We start from the raw sequence: 23605 nt of genomic DNA on the forward strand, positions 1-23605 counted from the left end.
ATCTAAAATTCAGCCTAGTGTTAAATGAATTTTTATTAAGTTAAAATGGTAATATAAGAAAATAATTCTATATATTTAGTAAATCAATATAACAATTTATTTCATTTCCCGAACCGTAATTGATTATTTTTTTAAATGTAAATTGAGATACAAATTTTTTATTATAAAATTTAATACTTAAATACGTATACATTACTCGTCTTGATCTCGTACGTGGTTCATCGCTTGGAGTATACTTCCTGAAAATCGACTTTTTGAACCTAGAAAGATCGAAATTCCAATGAATATTGTAAATATCATCAACATAATTGGAGTAGTTACCACAAATCAAGGTGGACTAGGGAAGATACCTTTCTGCACGATTCCGAACGCTAATCATGCCAACCATATCTCATTGATGCCAAAACCAACACCATTGATGCCTTTGGAACGTCTAGTATCGACCTGAAATCTTACCAAACTTCATCAGATCTGATATTATATCACTTGACACAATTGGAACTACCCAATGGATGATATCCGCTAGAAGAAGTTCAGATTATACTACAATTGCCGACGGTGAATGTAACTGCGTTATTGTTTGGAGTTGTTTTCCAGAATTGACTGCGAAGAACGTATTCAATTCCGTCCTGGTATTAACGCGTGCGACCGAGTGTCGGTCGAGTTAGTTGATCCGGACCTCATTTATCAACTCCGTCAAAAACCAATGGTCAGAAATTAAGAGACACTAATTTTTGGCAAAATGATTTCCTAGATGCACCCACTTAATTTTAATTATTTAAAATTTAAAAAAAAGAAACTTTCAAAAGCGTCATTTATGTGCTGAAACAAAAGTTTTCAATCTTGATGACTACAAAAACGATGCAGAAGAAATCGTTTAGGTGCTTAAATCATATGCCTCGAAATGTCAAATAACTTCTTGAAGACGGAGGATTTTTAGCTTCAACTAAGGCGAAAAAAAGGAAATTCTCTTTCCACAGAAACACATGATGAGTGTGTGCAAAATTTATATGGAAATGATAATAATAGTCATATAATGACAGGGAAAAAAGATTTTATTACAATTTTGATTGAAAATGGAGAAACACAGAAAGTCGGAAATAATGAAGAAGAAAACATTTCTGTGTTCACCACAGGCAAAGCTGTGATGAATTAGTAGATGAGCTGTCTCCTAATACGTTTATTCTGTTCACCGGAATATCGCTCACAAAAAGAGCTGCACAAATGCTACTAATAGTCAATCATTTTAGCTCACGGTTGACTGAAAATAATATAGTACGCCCCGTACTTTTGTATACTGATGGGCATAAATCTCACCTCACATTACACCTCAGGAACTTCTGCTCAAAAAGTGGAATAGTTTTAATTGCGTCACATCCAAATGCTACTTTAAAGCTCAGTGGCAAAAAATGAACCGCAAAATATGTAACGATTTTGAAAACCATAGGAATCCAAAGACATCAATTTGCTCCTGTGCTTAAAAAAACAATGGATTACCTTGATGGAAAAAACTATTGCAAAGTGGATTTGAAAAATGTGAATTATATCTATTTAATGTTAATACTGTAGATTTTACCAAAATATTTAATTGTAGGCTAAACAAACTAAAACCAGGAAGAGTAATTGAACATTCAAGGGACACGACAACAAATGTCCAAATTTTCGAAACCATTATAGATGATCATAAAGTTGAAATTTTTAAGGAAAACAAATCATCTGAGTGGAAAGATTTAATTGAAGATAAAAAGTCTCTTCAACATCTGGTATAAATAGAGGTCACAACAGGATTTTTAAATTAACGTTATACAAGCTAATGAAAATAACGAAAAAATGAAATTAAGAGACTTTTATTCACATTTTCAGATTCAGATGCTCAATGACATTCAAAGCGATCAATGCATCGTTCTTGAGGTGGATGCTGATGGACATTGTTAAATCGTATAGAAGAGAATTCAAACGGACAATTCGAGAATTTTAACAATTCTTTAGCTCGGAAATAAATGATCAGGAATCGTTATTAAACAATTTACTGGAGCACACGTGGCAACAATCAGTGAACAACATTCCCAGTGTTGCTAAATTGAGTACTCATTACAAATGAATTTTTCGTGTTAGTATTTAGAGATATTTTAATTTGAATTGACATAGTTAATAAATGCTTGTTTTTGGTTATAAATTCAATAGTTAATTATGAAGATTTATTGTCATCAGATGAGTTAATGGAACAGCAAGGCGACAATACGCGAAGGTCATTTATGATTTTGCAGAAAACTATTCTTCTGTGGCTCAAAAAGCAAAATGCTGTATAAAGCTATATTAGTGTATATAAATCATTAAAGGCACTACTGATCCAATTTGCCATCTATTTAAAAAATTCAAAAAATTAAATAGAGCATCTTAGTTTTGTAATTATTTCCAAAGTTTTACAGTACAGTAGGGTTTGTTGCAGACAAATTTATAACATTCCTAAAAGAAACCATGGACAAAGGGTTTAAGAAAATCATATACTTTTCATATCGATGCAGCTTTTTTGCTATCCTCGACAGAAAAGGCCCTTGTGATGAAGCATAATTGCATTAGTCTCTTTTTTTAAGATTTCAAAATCATCTTCACCCTTATATCGACTTTTAAATACTTGGACAATAATTAAAGGTAACAGTGAACAGTAGCATGATTGTTCATTGATTGCAGTACCAATATTAGTTTCACAAATTATTTTTACTACAAAAAATCCTTGTTTTCTTTTGCAGAAAATAAAGCTTCTGGAATTTAATAAATATGACACCTAAGAGACACATTCAGTGGAAATCATACTGAAGTTATATTGACTGAATTTTTACTGATATTTCTTAGTTGTTGCTGCCATAGTGATAATTTAAAAAGCCTTAAGTAAATCGTCAAAATATGTAGATCGAATTTCTTTTAGTAGAACGTACAAAAACCAGCAGAAGCTCTAATGTCACTTACATATGCTGTTATACCGTTACGTAAGGCAGAGAAGATAAAAGGTGATTTATGCATGTAATGATAATGACGTAGATCGCACAAGTCAGTCAGTGGTCAAGTCATTCAAATAAAATATCATTTGAAAGACAGAATATTCTTATTATTTATTTAATATAAATTAATTAATTTGTTACTGTTGAATTTATACACGGGATAAATAAGGCTGCAGGTTTAATCAGTAAAATAATTATTTAACGTATCAAAAATGTATTACAAATTATGAGCATCGAACATTGCTCATTGCTGGTTAGCGGAGTACTACTGTTGCAAACAGGTAAAACGACGCTTGGTAAAATTAACTTAAAAAGAGGTATATACGTACCTACCTTTTTGCTATCAAAGTTTCCTTTACCTGAAATTATTTTGGCTCAACTTGCACAGACTTGTTTAACTAAATTCAGTTTTCAATGCTACTAACATTTCTACATTTTTAAACCATACAAAATATCATTCATTCTACAGAGAATTTAACAGTTACAACGTAAAAATATTTAAAGTATTTTATAATATTGGGTTGATACTGCTTAAGGAGTTTACATTTTTTAGGACCTAGGTATTTATAAAAAATATTTAAAAGCTAAAACTTAATTTAAATTTCTTGCAAAACAATTTTAAATTTTGTTTCTTCTTGGGGACAGTTTTACCAATACCGATTAAAAGTTAATCAATGATTGAATCCTCAATCAACCAATAATAAGTCGTTAAATTGTCTTTAATCATTGATTAACTTTTAATTAAGGTTGGTGGAATTAACCCTTAGGGCCGGTTTCACCAACACCGATTAAAAGTTAATCAATGATTAAATCCTTAATCGACCAATCATGAACGTTTTTTTTGAAAAATTTAAAAAACTGAACCCATTTGGCTTCAGTTTTTTGTATAATTTCACGAAAAAATTATACGAATCATTTTCATCTGAGAATATATTAAACAATAAGTTTTCATTATAAATAGTTAAACTACATAATTCATGATTCATCCAGGACGGTAAAGTGCCTTGGCTTCCGATCACAGAGGTTAAGCCCTGTTGAGTACGGTTAGTACTTAGACGGGTGATCGTCTTAGTTCTCGCTCTTGTGTTTTCACTGTGATCGTAATTTATCAAGCGGGAGGTTTGACGTCGGGGGACAATGGTATGCACTGTCGATTAATGGTCCAGTAGGCACCACTAGATCTCGACTATCGATAATCCGATTGCATTCAGAAGAGGTTTTCCACAGTTTCCCCCCTTCCTATATAGCAAGAAAACTCAAAGGGTATAAAAAGTTGAGAAAGGACATTAAAAAATAAACAGAAATCATATCAAACTTTTTCGTGTGTAATTCAGTTTGTTTCAATTTTATATTTAAACTATTGGATAAAAATTTTGTAATTTTTTAATAATAATTGTTAGACCTCATCAGGTTAAATTTATTTAAACAAAAAACACTTAAATGTTTATAAAGGTCTAAAAACAATATTTTACACTAAACTAATAAATATGATTGAAAATATGAAATATCCTACCAAATTCATTAAAACATAAAAATCGCGTTCTAACTCATCAGTATAATTAAAAAGGTTTTTTTTAAAAATATAATACATTCCACATAAGTCAAGATTAAAAATGAAAAATTTATTAGAAAGGAAGTCATTTCAATACATTATAGTTCAGTGTCAACTAAGATAAATTTAAATCTGCTAGTCCAAGATAGTCAAAAGGATATAGAAATATAGAAAAAGTTAATGAACTGGAATGTAAACACAGTTTTATCATAGAAGGGCTGTTAACTTATTGTCATAAGTTGTGTTGTTGTTTTGTCATTATAGCAAGAGTCTAAACGTCTGAGAAGAGGAAAGAAAGTTCTGTTTAGAGTGAAAACATCTTCCTTACTATATTAATAGTAGAAATATTTGTTTTAATATATATCATTTCGGATATACGTCATCGTTTTATAAAATTTGATTCATTCTCCAAAACTTTTGCGTTTTCCCAATCAAAATCATGATTACAATTAATACGATGGCGGTAAATTATAGAGTTATCATTTACTTTTTTATGTTCATTTATGCGAGTTAGCAATGATTGTTTCGTTTCACCTAATAATATATATTATATATGTTGCAGGACAATCTTTACAGTTAAACTTATATATACAACATTTATTTTGTCCCATTTTTTGGTTATATCTTTGCCAAGTCTAATTATATAGAATCGGAGTTTTTATTTACAAGAACCTCTTCAAAAAATAAATTTTGCAAATTGTTTTACAATAAAATGGAAAGTTTTCCCTTAGATTCTCATTTGAAAATTAATGAAAAGTTGAATTGCAATGAATTTGACTTGACATAAATATATGAATTAACCAGAAAATGCTTCTTTTCTGGAGATTGAAATTAATTGAAAAAAGTGTAAACTTTGAATGATGATTTGCAAGTGCGTCAAACATTAAAATGTTTGAGTAAACAGGATGATATATCCTGGCGATAGAAGTAAGAATCCTAGCAACAGAACATTCAACCAACAAACAGACTGAATGAAATGGAATGGAATAGAGTATAGTAGCTCGCTATTTACTGCTGTGGGGAGGATGGAATGAGAACCAGAACACAAGACGGAGGTTGGTTGGCTACAATAACGTATAAAGTAATTAAGGACATTGGGCGACAGCATGAGCGAACCGGGCATTGGGGATGGAGGAGAAAGCAGCAGGGCAGACAGGTTGGGGAATGCGACATTTACATAGTAATTAAATCGCGGGAACAAGTGGGACCACTAGGGTAGATACTGCCGCTCAAGCCATTACAGAAGCATTAGATTGCGGTAAGCACTTGTTTATGGCCCCCCTAGCTCCGCTTCACTCTCCCCGGTTTTTCTTTATCCCACACCACGCCAGTATACATCTCACCCGCCTGTTCTATTTTATTTAATAGTAGCTCTCGAGTAGACAAGTATTCTCTATTTTCACTAACTAAACCAGAAGGACAAATATCTTCTTCTTAAAACGGATTTTTAAATTCAGCTTCTACTTTCTCATCAGCAGTAGGTATATTAAGGGACGGAATAAATTTGCCTCGGAGTAATATGAATTTGGTGTATATGTTACATAAAGAAAACTATGGAGTCCGGCGCGGCAGTACAGAAGAATACCTAGTCATTGTATGTGGAATGAATGGTCATTTTAGGCAGCGAATATAACAACTTTTTTTACTCATTGTTCAAGATAATCCCCTCTATACGTACGACGCAGACTAAAATTCTTATCCTCACAAATTACGCACCATTTAAAGCAGTTACTTTATTCAATTTAATTAGGACGCTTAATATAAAACAACTGGTTTTTATTTTTCTATGTCGGAATTTACTTTTTAAAGCATTCTATGTAACTTGAAATTGTTCAAATAAATATAAAAAAGTTTTTATACAAAAAGAATTAAGTTAACTATACTCATACTTTCCTTAATATCATTATTTATATTATAGAACCTAAAATGTTGCTGAAAGGAGAATATTAGCGTTTACTAACATAAGATATTTAGAATTGATCTTAATTGAAAATCGTTACTAAACTTTTTGGGATAGAGAACTGAAATTTAATATTTCCTCCTAAGATAATAGAAATCATTCAAATTGTTTTATACTCGATCCGAAATGTGAATTTTCATTTTTCTCCGTGAGTTTGCAAATGGTTTGAATCTTACATCTATAACAGATTACAAAGGGTTATTGACGGCAATGGTGATTTCTGTGACTATTTAGGATCTATAATTTTTTTCAAATGACACAATAAAATTGTACCTAATCATTAATCTTGTAAAAAAATGGTTTTTTAATAGAAAAACTGTCCTATTTAGAAAAGGGCCCATATTGTCGATTTTTCGTATTTTCAAAATTAAGAGGGGGGGGGGGGGTAGTTTTAAAAATTTAAAACCTGTTGATTTTTTATTTTCAAGGTGCCCTGAACTGGAAACAATTCTTATCTGAATAACTTCCAAGAAGAACCAGAGATACAACAATTAGTTGGTATTGCAAATCTTTAATCCCGTTTTTCTCGAAATGAGATTTTTGGCGTTCTATACTTTGGAATTCCGTAACTCAGCAAATTTTTAGCCGAAAAAGATCTAAGATCACTCAAAATTTTCCAAATTTTACCAGGAATACGCCCATATATGAGGCATTATTCCTGAACTGCCCCAAAAATAAAAAAAAGTTCTTGGATTTCCTTTATACTTTGGAAATATGTTACCCTAGTAGGTACAAGTTACTGCACCAATTTACAGGTCCATAACCCCTTACCCCTATCAAAAGGGTGGGGGGTTGAAATTTCAGCTTAAACTCGAACATGCGTTTTTTAAACATTTGTAGTTTCTACTTAAATTATTCGATTAAAAAAAGTAAGTAGTGTTTTGGAAAGGTTTTTTTGTGTACTTTTAAAATATTTTATTTATTTAATAAAAAAAAAAAATTTATGAAAAAATTTTTAAAAATAAATAGTTTTTTGCAATTTTGTGCAAGTTCGGCAGTTTTTATTTTCTTTTTAATAATCTCAAATGAAAGCTTGGGATTTCCCCTAAAAGAAGATATAAGTCTGAAAATGGGCCGAAAAAGTTTGCCAAAGATATAGTGTAATAAGTAAAATTTGTCCGTCCGCTCGCGCACTCCAGCGCGATGAACAGTGAAATTTTTTTACAATTTACTATTGAAAATTGTCTAGAAACTACCAATTTTATCGGATAATGATGTTCTTGGTCTAAAATTACTAAGAGATCCATCAGAGTCGATTTTTGAATTTTTATTTTTGTTTATTTTTTTCCTGTTACTCAAAAAATTGACAAATTACAATATTTTTAGAAAAAATCATGTTTATTTTTTTATTTTTTCATTGCACATGATCGAAATCAATTTAAATTAGTCTAGTATCACCACCGGACAATTAATAATGCATAATACAATTTATTTAAATTGTTGCAAACAATGTTAATTAACAAATAGATTACTTCGGACATTCTTCATAAAAAAAATTGGCTTTTTTGCAGACAAGGTTAAATTTAAGTCTAATTTAGTAAAAAATTATTTTAAAGTTAAAAATTATCATTGTTATTAACAATTATATAAACAATAATCAACTTCCTTTTGTATTTGTAAACATTTTCGTCATTTTTTAAACTATAAATATTTATATCATATGTATATTTTTTCAAAAACCTAAAAAAAATTATTAGCTTAAACAATTACATTTGTTATAAACAAATTCTTCATTTTTAAACAAATAAGTATAGCTTTCTTCAACAAACAAAATTTTTTCCTTTTTTTATATTTATTATCATAAAAAAGAACTATCCTTAATGAAATGGGAATACATTAAATTATTCTTTTAATTTTAATAAACATTATAAGTTAACAAATATTTAAATTTGTTCTTTATTCACAGTCAAAATATAATTACTTATATACATTTAAATGTATACTGTTTTAACTAAAAAATTAAAAATATAAATATTTCTTAACTTTTAATGTTTATTAAAATTATATGAATTATTTAAGGTATTCCTATTTCATTAAGGAGTTCTTTTTTATAATAGTAAATATAAAAAATGGAAAAAATTTTGTTTGTTGAAGAAAGCTACTTATTTGTTTAAAAATGAAGTATTTTTTGAAAAAATATACATATGATATAAATATTGATAGTTTAAAAAATGACGAAAATGTTTACAAATACAAAAGGAAGTTGATTATTGTTTATATAATTGTTAATAACAATGATAATTTTTAACTTTAAAATAATTTTTTACTAAATTAGACTTAAATTTAACCTTGTCTGCAAAAAAGCCAATTTTTTTATGAAGAATGTCCGAAGTAATCTATTTGTTAATTAACATTGTTTGCAACAATTTAAATAAATTGTATTATGCATTATTAATTGTCCGGTGGTCATACTAGACTAATTTAAATTGATTTCGATCATGTGAAATGGAAAAATAAAAAAATAAACATGATTTTTTCTAAAAATATTGTAATTTGTCAACTTTTTGAGTACCAGGAAAAAAATAAACAAATAAAAATTCAAAAATCGACTCTGATGGATCTCTTAGTAATTTTAGACCAAGAACATCATTATCCGATAAAATTTGTAGTTTCTAGACAATTTTCAATAGTAAATTGTAAAAAAATTTCACTGTTCATCGCGCTGGGGGTTGGACCTGTAAATTGGTGCAGTAACTTGTACCTACTAGGGTAACATATTTCCAAAGTATAAAGGAAATCCAAGAACTTTTTTTTATTTTTGGGGCAGTTCAGGAATAATGCCTCATATATAGATAACTCCAATATAGTGCCAAAATGGGTCCTTTTCATGTGAACGTCCACATTTAGTAGTTTTTGCGATTTCAAAAAAAAAATAATAAAAATTAATAAACTAATATAAAAATTATATTAATGGATTTTTCTGAAACAAAATAAGATCTCACTAAGATTACAAATCCAAACAAAATAACATCGTAATATAATAAAATACCTTCTCATATGATGAGAATGTAAAAATTGTTTATATTATATTTTAAACAAAAACTTTTAGAAACAAAAAAGGTATTAAATAATAATTGAATAACTTTTAGGCGCCCAAATGAAATTGAATGAGACAAACGCTAATAAAATCTTCGCTGTGGTTTATTTAAGATTCCGAAAAAAAATTGGTGTAATAGAAACATCCTTACAATATTTTAATATTTTTGATCACTTTTGAGCGTAAAAATTAGATCTTGATTAGAAGTTTTTGCTACTTGACGTGTAAATTTTTGCAATCTTTTCGTTTTTTATGCTAAATTTAAAAAAAAAATAATGAAGTGTTTTGGTTATAAAAGGTAGAAAGAAGTAATAACGATTTCGAAATTTTTCCAAATTTTTAACATCTTAAAAACTACTGAATATTTCAACGTAATAAATGGTGGAAACATTTCTTATGTGTAAATTAAATTTCCTGAATGACTTTGCAATTAGTTTACTTACTTGAAAATATCAGAAATCTAACTTTGGAGTCGCAAAATATTTTAACGAAGAAATTATAGCAATAATATAATAAATTATAATGTAACTATTACTTCGAAATAAAAAGTTTTCGATTTGTATGAATGCATACAAAATTTGAATGAAAATAACTTTATGGTAGTTAATTCTGAAGAAAAAAGGATGTCGTAAAAAGATACGCAGTAACTCACATATATATACTACTGCATAATACACCGTTTGAGGAACGAAGCATCACGATTTGATATATCAGTCATATTCCTTAAACTTTATTATTATAAATGACTATTAATCGTTCCAAACTATAAATTATAAGTATAAAAGATATATTTCTAAACTTTAACAATCAAAGTGCGTTAATTTTTAAAAATTTTAAATGAAAAAGATTGCTTTTAAATTTTCTGCACAAAGGGAACTACAAGTGTATTTTACAAGTTCTCCAGTTTTACCTTGAGAGTTCACTGTCAGTGGTTCTCAAGAAAAATAAATAAATAATTTATTATTATTTTATTAATTCTTTATTTTGCTTTAAATTCTATCAACCTATAAGTATAAAAATTCATTATATGAATGATTTATTTTTAATTAGTACACTGTTAGAAATTTTTGTTGGAATTTTCAGAAAAAAGCAACTGAAGTTTTCTGCAGTTACGTTTTACGTAAAATTTTGAAACATTTCATAATTTTCAGAACCATGTGACTGCATAAATCTTTAATCACAAGTCACTGAAAATTTTGTTACAGTTTCGTAATTTTACGAAACACGTAACTGCATAAAACTTCAGTTGCTTATTTTGGAAATTTTGTTACAGTTTCGTAAATTTCTGGAACACGTAACTGCAGAAAACTTCAGTTGCTTCTTTTGGAAATTTTGTTACAGTTTCGTAAATTTCTGGAACACGTAACTGCAGAAAACTTCAGTTGCTTATTTTGGAAATTATGTTACAATTTCGTAAATTTCTGGAACACGCAATACAATAATACTTCCGTTACATACCTTATTGAAAAATATGTTACAGATTCGAAAAATGCAATTAATTCTTGGAAATTTTATTAAAATTCTTCAAAAGAATTTAATTTTAATAAATTTTGATTAAGTTCCTTATAATAATTAAATTTTATGAAAATTCAATAAATTATATTTATTTTTGTATTTAAATAATAATTGAGTTCTCGTAGAATTTTTTTATAAAAATTTATTTCAAAATGAATTTAAGTTAAAATTTTTGATAATAATTGAATATTAAAAGCATTACAGCATAAATTTTTAAAAATAATTAAATTTTTGTATCACGTTACAGCTTAAACTTGCTGTTGCTCCTTTCCGAAATTTTTTTTTAGTTTCATAATATTTCATAACATGTCATAGCTTGAATTTTTTTATTTTTACTAAAAATTTTGCTACCGCTTTTTCCAGTTTTGATTATTAAACAATAATATGTAACTCAAATGTTACATATTGCTTAATAATCAGAACTGAACAAAACTGAAACAATAAATTTTAATGACACTCATCAGTGATAGCGAACATAATTTACATTAAAATACAAAGTACAATTTAATATGTATAACTTCATTATTTCTAAGTTTGTCTCACAATTTTTTCTATCCCACTAGATTTTCAGTAAAAAATTATTTAAACTTAAAAATATTTAATAATAATGTTATTGTTTAAAAATTATTTATTTATGGTTTATAAATAAATTTGATCAAAAAACAACTGGTAAATAATATAAATAATATTTATTTCTTACTTTTTATGCACAAAAGTATTTATTCAATCAAATAATATTAATCATTCATTTATTAATAAAGTATCAAAAGTATCATAACTTTGATTGCTCTGAATATCAATAATAAGCTCATCATAGTTACGGTACTGGTTCCTAGCATGGACATTCCATTTTGCAGGAAGATTTTTCTTCAAAAATATCTAGTACGTGTAATGGAGCATGAATAAAAATAGATTTTGTACATACTTTTTATATGTGGAAATATGCTTCAACTTTTTAATCCCAAGAATGATCACTTATGAAACTTTAAAAATAATTTATAACACTTTTTTACTTATTTAAATAACTTTATACAATGAAACATTTTCTACGCACAACCACTTTTTCGAAGGGCATTTTCAGTTATGTATTTCCTGCAACAGACCCAAGCGGCGCGAAAGTAATTGTGCGCATCTTAATTCAGCTGTGGTAACTGAAAATTTTGTTACAGTTTCGTAATTTTCAGTTACTCTTTATACTTTTTGAAACTATTCCCAAATTTTCAGTTACATTTCATTAAATTTCCTTAACTAGTTACTGATTTTAGTTTGGCTGAAGTTAGAATTCCGTTACTCATAAGGATTTTTACTAAAAATTTTGAATTTTGAGTAACATTTAGAAATCATAAGAAACGTGTAGTAAATTTCAAGCAAATGTAACATATAAATGCTTTCAGTACCATCATTTGGAAAATTTTGTTACATTTGTGTCTGAATTTTATCGGAATATTCAGAACATTTTTAACAGTGTAGGTCTTTTAGTTATAAATAAATAATGTTGTGCCTATATTACGATCGTTGTTGACAGCTAAACTGAATTTGTAACTAATGTTGTAACAAATGCAAGTAACCACTTAGAAATAAGTAGGAACAAATGGGCGACGGAACTATTAGCATATCGAAATAATCTGCTTCGAATTTAATAAATCTTCGGCGAAGATTCGAAGATAGAGAGGAAAGTATACGACGTGCCTTATGGAGAATAAAGGCAGCAGATCTAGCAGTCACAGATGTGACTGTACCCTTAATGAGGGAGCTATTTTTCACGAGTATTTTTATCCCGTTTATTGGCCTCTCGTTTCACAAACTGTCGGCTGGATATTAATCATTCTACTCTTATGACTTGAAATTTTATTTCTTCTAAGGATAAAGGAGGTTAAACAGGGGATAGACGGTGGGAGACGAAAGGGGTGACGCAGATTCAAGCTCTTTCATTATTGTTATTAAACCTGCTTCCACAGATAAAGTTCCTGCAGTAGAAGGATTTTTGAGGACGATGGATCACGCTCTGTGTGGCACAACATTTTCAATTAATATTCTATTCTCGTTTTAATAAAAAATCAAGAAGAATGTCTTCTTCCTTTTCTAAATCACTTTTTACATTACAGACCAACAGCTTACAATTCTATTATTTTCAATCTTCGAAAATAGTATCTATACAATAAATTAGATTGGAGTTTATGTCCTATTAAAACGAAAATTTAATATTAAAGTAATAATGATAATACATTCAAGAAGTTCGTAATTTTACCATAAAAACTTACGCTATTATAAAACTGGTTTGCCTCACTATTAAACCTATTGACCACTAAATCATCTAAATAATTAGTTCTAATAAGTTGTTGATTAAATAATGGAACTTCAACTCTGGGAGAATGTTTTGCTGCAAAAAAAAACAAAATAAACTTAAAAGATCTGAACAATTAAGTAAACCATTAATGATTTTAAATAAAAACAGGAGATCTTTCAAATTTCAATTTTTTTGTAAAATAAATATTTGAATACATATTGTTCGTTATTTGTTTAATAAATTTGACTATTGACTATTATTAATAAATTTGTTTAATTTGACTATTTTGAAGCCAGGTGTAGCATTTTTAGACAAATTCCGTTAACTTTTAAATTCCTCGGTCGCCATTTTAAAGCGACCATTTTCAATTTTGTCCAAAACTTTGGATTCAGCGACCCGAAAAACACTGTTAAGGGGTCTTCCTGTTTAAGGGGCATGCTGTTACATGTATTAGCGCCATTTTTTCCTTTTATCGTGTTCCATAGCTTGACCCCCCCCCCCTTGAAGAGCCACATTGATTATGGAAGACCCCTTATTGTAATTTAAGCTTTACATATTTTTTAGAGCTGTGCAAAATAATTCGAACCGAACTGTTCGAATTTTTTCGCCTAGTTCAAATGTCGAATATTCGACATTTCGGCGCCCCAAAACCGAACAAAACTCGGTTCGGTTCGAATTTTGCACAGCTCTAATATTTTTATATGTAAAGCTTAAATTACAATTAAAAATGTTAATTTCGTTAATTTGGGAAAATTTTTACGGTAATTAATCGCACAAATATTTAATACTATTGAACAATTACTAAAGCAGAATCGTAATCAATAGAAAAACCACTAGATCTTCAAACAGCAAATATTTAAGTTGGGACTGTGGTTCATCTATCCAGAGAAGAGGATATCATTTGTTGATAGGATGTGTGTGTCAGGACAAAGAAAGAGAATGTTGCTTAGATAGCCTCGAGAATGTAATTTTGAAAAAGAATGCACTGTTTGAAATTTAATGTAAGCCACAATGTGAAGAGAAAATAAAAACCGAAAAATTTCAGGGAACTTATTTTCAAGTACAATTTATTGATTAATATATGTTTATAACTGAAAAAATTGGTACTGAGTATAATAACAGGTTTTATTTTTTTTTAGTTTTCTACTAGTCAGAAATTTTTATTTTAAAATTTTATTATTTCGTATTTTTTTATGTTGATTTCGTATTTTGATAAAGAAGAGCTTTGCATTTCTAAAAAGAATACAAATGTTTTATAGTGTTCAATAATTATAGGTACAGTCAACTCTATGAATAGTGCCGCAAAATTGCACAGCGTTTACGACTTTTCTTGGAACTGTAGTACCCCCACTGTTTGTATATTTCTCTCTTAGGGGAAATTCGAAATTCAGAAGCCGTGCTAGAGTCGCTAAAGTGGGGATAGAGCTCGAGCGTGAAAGAGGAGAAGTGGCACTATTGATAGCGGCACTATTCGTAGAGTTGACTGTACTGTGATTACAGTTAATAGTTTCAAAATTCTAAACTTTGTGGTAATTTTGTTTACATATAATACAATAATATTATAAATAAATATCGATAAAATTTTGTATTATGCAATTTTTTTGATAACTTTTAAGAAATGTCGTCCTGGCCCTAAGGTGGCCACAATGTGTTTTTATGTAAAATCACTTTTGAATTTTTTTATGATGCAATATTTATCAAAATATATTATGGAAAATGTAAATTTTATCGATTTGGAAAATTTTATTATGAATAATAACATAATTTAGTGTTTAATGTATGAAATAGGATAAATAATGAACAATATTTTAAATTGGTTTATTATAAGCAAAAAACAGAGTTTGCAACTATTGATTATGTGATTATAAGCCAAAAACAATACATTTCAAATAAAATTAGCTTAGTTTGATTTTTGCAACTATTTTTTTAATTTTTCAGTGAATTTTTAAATGGTGTCCGCCTTGGGGACACTTTTTTTTAAAGCAAAATTTTAATTGTTTTTCCAAAGTCGCCTAAGTTTTATTTTCCTTAGTAAAATAAAAAAAAATTTGTTTGCTAAAAAGTTAGCTAAGAAGATACAGTTTCAGGACATATACCCAATGGGAAATTTACAACTGGCGTAGTACTGCGCCAGCACTGGCAGCACTGGCGGCAAGGCTGAGAGCCAGCACTGGCATGGCGCTGGGATGATAACGCCGTCTGGCGCTGCCGAAGTACTGTCTGTCAGTGCTGCCAGACAGCGCTGGCGCAGCACTGGACCAGTGCTGGCTGAGAATATTGCCGCAATAAATGCCGTATTCCCAATGGGAAATTTACAACTGGCGGAGTACTGCGCCAGCACTGGCAGCACTGGCGGCAAGGCTGAGAGCCAGCACTGGCATGGCACTGGGATGATAACGCCGTCTGGCGCTGCCGAAGTACTGTCTGTCAGTGCTGCCAGACAGCGCTGGCGCAGCACTGGACCAGTGCTGGCTGAGAATATTGCCGCAATAAATGCCGTATTGTTATTAATTAGTCGTAAATTAATAATTATAAATAATTTAACAACAAAATGGTAAATAATATTAATAAACAGTTATTATTCATAAAATATTTCTCTTCTTAAAGAAATTGAATTAAAGATGGAGACTAACAATGGATATAGTAAATGAAGTAGAAAAAAATTGTTTATAACATTTAAAAATTAAATAATAAACAATTACAGTAAGTGTGCATTAGATTTTCATATTTTAGTACCTAACGATTGGAATCTAGAAATATCGCAAACCTATGAAAATAAACAAAATTGCTGACGAGGGGAATCGAACCTACGACCTACGGACTAACAGACTAACGCTCTAACCACTATGCTAACGACACATGTGTACAGTAAAGTATTAATATCTCAGTATCATTCATACATAAAATTATTGAGTCAAAGATGAGATAAAATAGGGATACGTTAGAAATAATAAATTAAAATAAAACAAATTAAACTAAATTTTTAATAATAAGAAGTATAATAGTATTTTAATAGGAACCAAATTATTATTGAGATTAAAGTTTAAATTTTGTTTATAATTTTAATTTGTTTAAATAATTTATTATTTTCAAAATTAGACAATTGTGTTAAATTGTTATTATTAAATTTAATAAGAATAAAAAATGAACAACTGAAAAGTAAAATATTAATATTTTTCAATAAATTTATATTTATAAACATTCATAAACTTTTTTTATAATTTTTTTCAAGTTTATGTCAAAAAAGCAATGTTGGCAAAGAGCGTCGTGAACAATTTTTCTATACTCAGCCAGCACTTGCCGCCGTGGCTTGTCCAAGCTTTGGCGAAACAAAAGTTCTGTACTGCGCCAGCACTAATTGTCGAGGCTCGGCTAGACTACGCCGAACAATCGTCTGAGTACTAAGCCAGTGGTAAACATCGGCTCTACACTGGCATTTCCCATTGGGTTGTTATTAATTAGTCGTAAATTCATAATTATAAATAATTTAACAACAAAATGGTAAATAATATTAATAAATAGTTATTATTCATAAAATATTTCTCTTCTCAAAAAAATTGTATTAAAGATGGAGACTAACAATGGATATAGTAAAGGAAGTAGAAAAAAATTGTTTATAACATTTAAAAATTAAATAATAAACAATTACAGTAAGTGTGCATTAGATTTTCATATTTTAGTACCTAACGATTGGAATCTAGAAATATCGCAAACCTATGAAAATAAACAAAATTGCTGACGAGGGGATTCGAACCTACGACCTACGGACTTACAGACTAACGCTCTAACCACTATGCTAACGACACATGTGTACAGTAAAGTATTAATATCTCAGTATTATTCAGACATACAATTATTGAGTCAAAGATGAGAAAAAAATAGGGATACGTTAGAAATAATAAATTGAAATAAAATAAATAAAACTAAATTGTTACTCGGGGGGTTTTCAGGGTCGCTGAATCTAAGCTCAGATTTTAAAAATTCAAAATGGCGGATCCAATATGGCGGACATATTTTTTTAATTTCTCGGATTCGATTGAAACTATTTACTCGGGTGTTTTCGAGGTCGCTGATGACGAATCTAAAGTCAGATTTTCAAAATTCAAAATGGCGGACGTATTTTTTTGAATTTCGAAAATCTAACTTCATATTTGGAATTAGCGACCTCGAAAACGCCCGAGTAACAAGTTTCAAGCAAATCCGATGAATTAAAAAAATACGTCCGCCATTTTAATTTTGAAAATCTGACTTCAGATTCGTCATCAGCGACCCCCAAAACCTAACTGTACCCAATCTCACAAATTTTGGTCACCAAAAAATTTCTTAACATTTTGGACCCACTTTATAAATTTTTCTCCTCACATAAGGCGAGTTAAATAAAGAATTCTAGGATTGATTTGTGCTTATAAAAAATGTATAATATCACATTTCATTTGAACACGAGAAAATCGATGAACATCCATCCATCCATCCACGTATATAGTAGTTTCTGTCACAACGCAACGCAACGCAACGCAAAATAAAATACTTGGCTCGAGCATGATTAAAAGCATATACAATTCGCAATCAGTATTGAATGCAAGTTCTATCTTGACCAAAATATGTGCTTCGAGTTTATTCAAATGTCGATATGGGACGAGTATACGTTTGTAATATTGGTGATCGACTGAGAAGATAGGATGGTGTACCAGCTTTTAAATCAATAATTGGAAAGATTATTGCGCTTTCAGAGTTAACGAGGCACTATGCTCGGCACTATGTACATATCATGATCGTTAATGTATTGAGCGAAATATTATTTTAAAAATTTGCCACGCTCTGCATATGTAGGAAAAACTTCTCTTGTTTAATTTATAGTAGTCAATGCTGCTAATAGTACAGAAGTTTTACCCATAACTACGATTCTACTTTGTGCAAGTATATTGTAGAAGGAGTGACCCTTCTACAATATGGCACCGGCACTGAAAATTTATAGGAAAGTTAAGTCGTTAATAACTGATTTTCAAGAGTATTAAATCAATGGAAAATATTCTAATTGGAATATGAAAAAAGTTGGCACAAACCCTTGGTAAAATCTCGAGGGTGGCAGTAATGACAAAGAGGATAAAAGGTTCGAAGAAAAGTAGGAATGGGCAAAGTGGCAACTTCGTTTTGCGAGCGCATTAAAGAATAGAAGATAATTTATACTAGTTCGAATATTACGCTGCAATAGTCGGAAACAAACTTCTGGATAAATGCTTTTTATATATACATGTCGGCTTGTGTTGAACAAGAAATTTTCGAAATCGATTCTCAAGGCTCGAACCAGTTCAAGTATTTTAAAATACGAACGGACCAATTATTATTATTATGAACCAAAAATGAAAAATTACTGACAAAAATATATGGGGTCCGAGTCAAATAAGAGAACATTTTACTTAAAAGTAGAAATTAAATTTTTTCATTACTATAAAACATGAAGATATCAATCACTCCGAGTCTTCGATTCGGAGTAATCAATTTCTTCATGTTTTATAATAATTCAAGATGACTGAATGATAAAATCATTATTTTATAATATGTATAAGAATAGTGTTACTATGTAACTCCTTCAAAATTATTTTCATCATTTCAATTCAATTATTATTTTTAACTTAGAATGTTTTCAAGACCTTAATTTTTGTATAAAAATAAAATTTTGTATAAACAATAAATTTGTTTATACTGTGGCCTTGGGTCCAAAGATTTGAAGAAGTTAACTTAAATATTTAGTACTTATTTCTTTATTTCATCGAATGCATTTTCACTGTGAACACAGCTCATCAGGACTACAGAAAATTATAAAAAAATTAAAATTAAAATTACGAATTTAAGAGCAACATTATGTATGGATTACATAAAGAATTTTATCAGCAAATTGTTAAATAATTGAATTCTTTTGACGAATTTTAATAAAATTTTTAAGAATAATTACATTTTTCGAGGAATTTAATTAAAATTGTATTAAAAATAATAATTGAAATTCTGCAATAATTTGTAACTTTTCCGAAATTAAATTGTTTTTTCGTATTTTTAACTAAAATTCTTCTACAAATGCATTATTTTTAATAATTTAAAAAAAAATTAATTTCAAAATTCAATTATTTCTAAAAATTCACGCTCTAAAGCTTTTAATATTCAATTACAATCTAAGATTTTAACTAAAATTCATTTTTAAATCAATTTTTAATAGATTCTACTAGAATTCAATTATTTAAATAAAAAAACAATTTATTGAATAATTGCATGTTTCTTGAAATTCAATTCTCATAAAGAATTTTATCAATACATTTTTAAATAATTGAATTCTTTTGACGAATTTTAATAAAGTTCAATTATTTTCCGAAATCATAAAATTCTTGGAAAGAATTCAAGTGAGGAGCCGGGAAGAAGAACTCGCCGAGCGCGGGAACGTATCCTCTAATATCAGTCGGGGAGCAGTGAGCGCCTCTGGGCCTGTCACTGCTACCCGGCTGATATTAACGCATGCGTTGGAGCGCTCGGCGAGTTCTTCTTCCCGACTCCTCAAGTATTTTTAAAAATTGAAGCGTTTTGTGCAGAAACCGCATAAGTCCAATTTTTTTCGAAAATCACTTTTTTATTGAAAATTTATCTTTAAATGAAGCTTTTCAATCTGGTAAAATATTACATAAGTGACTAAACTCTAAACCCTTAAAAAAAATAATTAAAATATCATTTTGTGCAGAAACAGCACAAGTCCATGATAAGTTTTATATTTATTTGTGATATTCTTGACGTATTTTAATAATTTATATTAAACAGTTTATATTATAAATAAAAACACTCATGGGAAGCAAAAAGTGACAGTGGTGACTGAATTATATAAAAATTAGAAAATATTGAAAATTGGTTAAATTTATTCTTAAAACAATTTTATTATTTATAAAATGTTACTAAAAATTATCCAAATTTAATATTTTAAATAAATGTTATTAAATATTTCATAAAACTTTGATATTTCACTGGATTTAATAAATTTTCTGTGTTTTTCATTTCATTTTGTGCAGAAACAGCATAAGTCCAAATGTTAATATATTTTTTAATTTTTTATATTAAGTAGATAATTAATTAATCATATTGGATTTTTTAACTTATAGGTTAGTAGAATATAATGCAAAAAGCCGAATTAAAAAAAATCTTAACATTTACGAGAAAAACAGTTTTTATTGATTCCTGAACAATTTCGAATTATGGACTTATGCTGTTTCTGCACAAAACGCTTCAATTATTTTCAAAAGATTTTACAAAAATTAAACTATTTCAAAAAATTTTAAAAAAATTCTCAGCATGAATTCAGTTATTATTTTCAGAATTAATAAAATTCTTTGAGAGAGAGAGAGAGAGAGAGAGAGAGAGAGAGAGAGAGAGAGAGAGAGAGAGAGAGAGAGAGAGAGAGAGAGAGAGAGAGAGAGAGAGAGAGAGAGAGAGAGAGAGAGAGAGAGAGAGAGAGAGAGAGAGAGAGAGAGAGAGAGAGAGAGAGAGAGAGAGAGAGAGAGAGAGAGAGAGAGAGAGAGAGAGACACCCCTTGCAAGTTGCTCAAAACGAACTATAAAACAAAAATTAATTATGTTTTTTTTTAATTTTATAAAAAAAAGTTTATAATATATAATAAATATATGATGTTTCAAAGTTTTTAAATTATTGTCCTTTTATTCATAAACCTTTTAATAAATTAATAATTTATCAACCTTTCTACTTTTTAAGTTCATAGAATTGTCATATTTTTCTTGTTGTTTTTCTGGTGTCATTAATCATGTCATTTATTTCGTGTCATCGCGAAATAATGACACGTATTATCATGACACGCATGCCTGTCATTATTTTCCAGTCAAAGATCTTTGAAAGAATTCAATTATGTTTAGAAATTGCAATGAAATTTTGAAATATAATCTCAAATTATTTTCATTTGAAATCTACTAAATTTTCTGATGAATTTATTAAAATTGTATTAAAAATAATTGAAATTTTGCAGTGAGTTTTATGATTTATTGGAAATAATTGAATTCCTAAAAAAAATTATATTTATCATTCTGAGAAAATTCTTTCTAAGAATTCAATTACATATTTTCAAAAATTTTAATAAAATTCTCAGCTGAAATTCAATAATTTTCAGAAATAATCAAATTCTTCGAAATAACTTAATTATTTTTAGAAATTGCGATAAAATTTTTATTAAAATTTTACTATATAAACTTTTCGAAATTTTCGATTAAAATTGTAATGAAAAAAATTTAAATTCTGCGTTGATTTTTATTATTCATGAAAATAATTGAAATTTTGACAAGAATTTTTTTAAAAAATTTTGAAATTAATTGAATTCCTAAAACGAATTTTATTATTTCCGAAAATAATTGAATCCTTGTAAAAATTTTATTATTTAAGAGAATAATTGAATAATTCTTAAAAAAATTTATAAAAAAATTGTAAATAATTGAATTCCTGCGTGAAAATTTTATTATTTTATGAAAATAATTAAAGGTTTGCGTAGAATTTTATTAATTTTTTTTTTTTTTTGAAATAATTGAATTTTTTTTAGAAAATTTTATTAAAATATAGTAAATATTAAAAATCATTGAATTTAGGAAAATTTTTGAAAATAATTGATTTCATCCTTTTTCAATCAAATTACGGACTTTACGGACCTTTTTTAAAAAAAATTTATGATTTTATTGACAATGGGTTTTTCTATTATACTTGAACTCCCCAATGTATCAGATCCAAGTATGTCACCAGATGTGGTTACGTACTGTATAAGGGTCAGGTGAGATAGGTGAGATAAGAAATCAGGAAACCAAAAGCAGGAGCGTCAATTTTACATTTTTCATGAAGGTTCAACGAAAACAAAAAAATTAAACCAAAATTCACCAACAAATTTAATTTTTTTTTAAAAATACATACTTTCAGGAGTTCTAATACTGAACATTTCTTGACACATAAAATGGGATTTAATCAATGTTACCAGCATTATGAAAGAAAACTATTTTGACCAGGACCATCAAATTACTACTATAGTACGGAACTAAATTCATTAGTTATAAAAGCATTAAAAAATATTTTTAATTTAAAATTAATTCTTTGAATGCAATATATTAACTCTTTATTGTCACTTTTATTATTTGAAATTCTATTAAATATTTCAAATTTGATAGTAAAGGCAAAACTGACAAAAAATGTGTTAGCAATGACATTATAATTACAGTCGCGTAAAATTTTCTAGATTTCAGACAACATTCCCTGCGATCATTAGAATTCCTAGTTTCCCCATAGTCGTTCGACACTCTGTCAATTATAAATTATTATCATATAAAGTGAACAAAAACCTGAAATGTTTGCCTTTTCTAAGGAAATGATTTCGATACACTCAACAATTTGGAACTTGAAGTGAATGGCAAATCACAATATTCGAGTGTATGGTGTGTACCAGGAAATAATCGACACGATTGTACTTAGACATCAAACCTCCCGCTTGATATATCTCGATTGCAGTTAAATCGCTAGGGCTATAAACAGAATCGAGGTGTGATCACCCTCATAATTGTAAGTACTAACCGTATTTAAAGGTGCTTAACATTGATGATCACAAGCCGAGCAATTTCACCACTCGAGCTATATCCCAATGGACACAAGTGCTCAAATGACGTCCTTTGTATACTTTGAAAAAAAACCATCTTTTTCACCTCCTTATGATGTACAATGTGTAATTTTTGAAATATCATTTACAATATTGACTTTCAAGTTCCTTGAAAATGAAAATGTAATCGGTCCAAAAAATTATTTTTACTTTGATAAAATTAAGATTTCTTTCTATAACTTTTTGATTCTAGCAAGTTGAGTAGACTTGAGATAAACCTTGGCATTGTGAATTGATAGAAAATTGGAAATTAAAATTTTGTCTTTTATAGTTGCCAACTAATTTCAGAAATATTAGCTTGACATTTTTTATAATCTTCCCCCTCACAGTTTCTACACTGCTCTGGAATACATTTCTCCAGCCCTTACTTCTCTCACTCCCCGTTCAAGCAGTCTCTCATTCTCTTTCCTTTTCTACAGAGTCACCGATGTAATCCCGGATTCAGCACTCAATTTACCACGTTACACAGCGGTTTCTGTGCAACGTTCTTCCCTGAAATTCCACCACCATTTTAGTCAACATAACCCACACAAGCGTTCCACGTGTCTCCCCATTTCGTTGTCGCCTGCACACAATATCTCTTCG

General features: G+C 28.8%; 1 long non-coding RNA gene across 1 annotated transcript in view; it reads left to right on the forward strand.

Moving 5' to 3' along the window:
- Nucleotides 1-3066: 3066 nt before the first annotated feature.
- The window catches only part of LOC122512305, a 28599-nt gene continuing 8060 nt past the window's right edge, over nt 3067-23605 (forward strand). The window contains exon 1 of the long non-coding RNA XR_006302613.1: nt 3067-3280. This is a non-coding gene — a long non-coding RNA (uncharacterized LOC122512305). The remainder of the gene's footprint in view (nt 3281-23605) is intronic.

This window comes from Leptopilina heterotoma, unplaced genomic scaffold, assembly GCF_015476425.1.
Source record: "Leptopilina heterotoma isolate Lh14 unplaced genomic scaffold, ASM1547642v1 Lhet_97, whole genome shotgun sequence".
Lineage (NCBI taxonomy): Eukaryota > Metazoa > Arthropoda > Insecta > Hymenoptera > Figitidae > Leptopilina > Leptopilina heterotoma.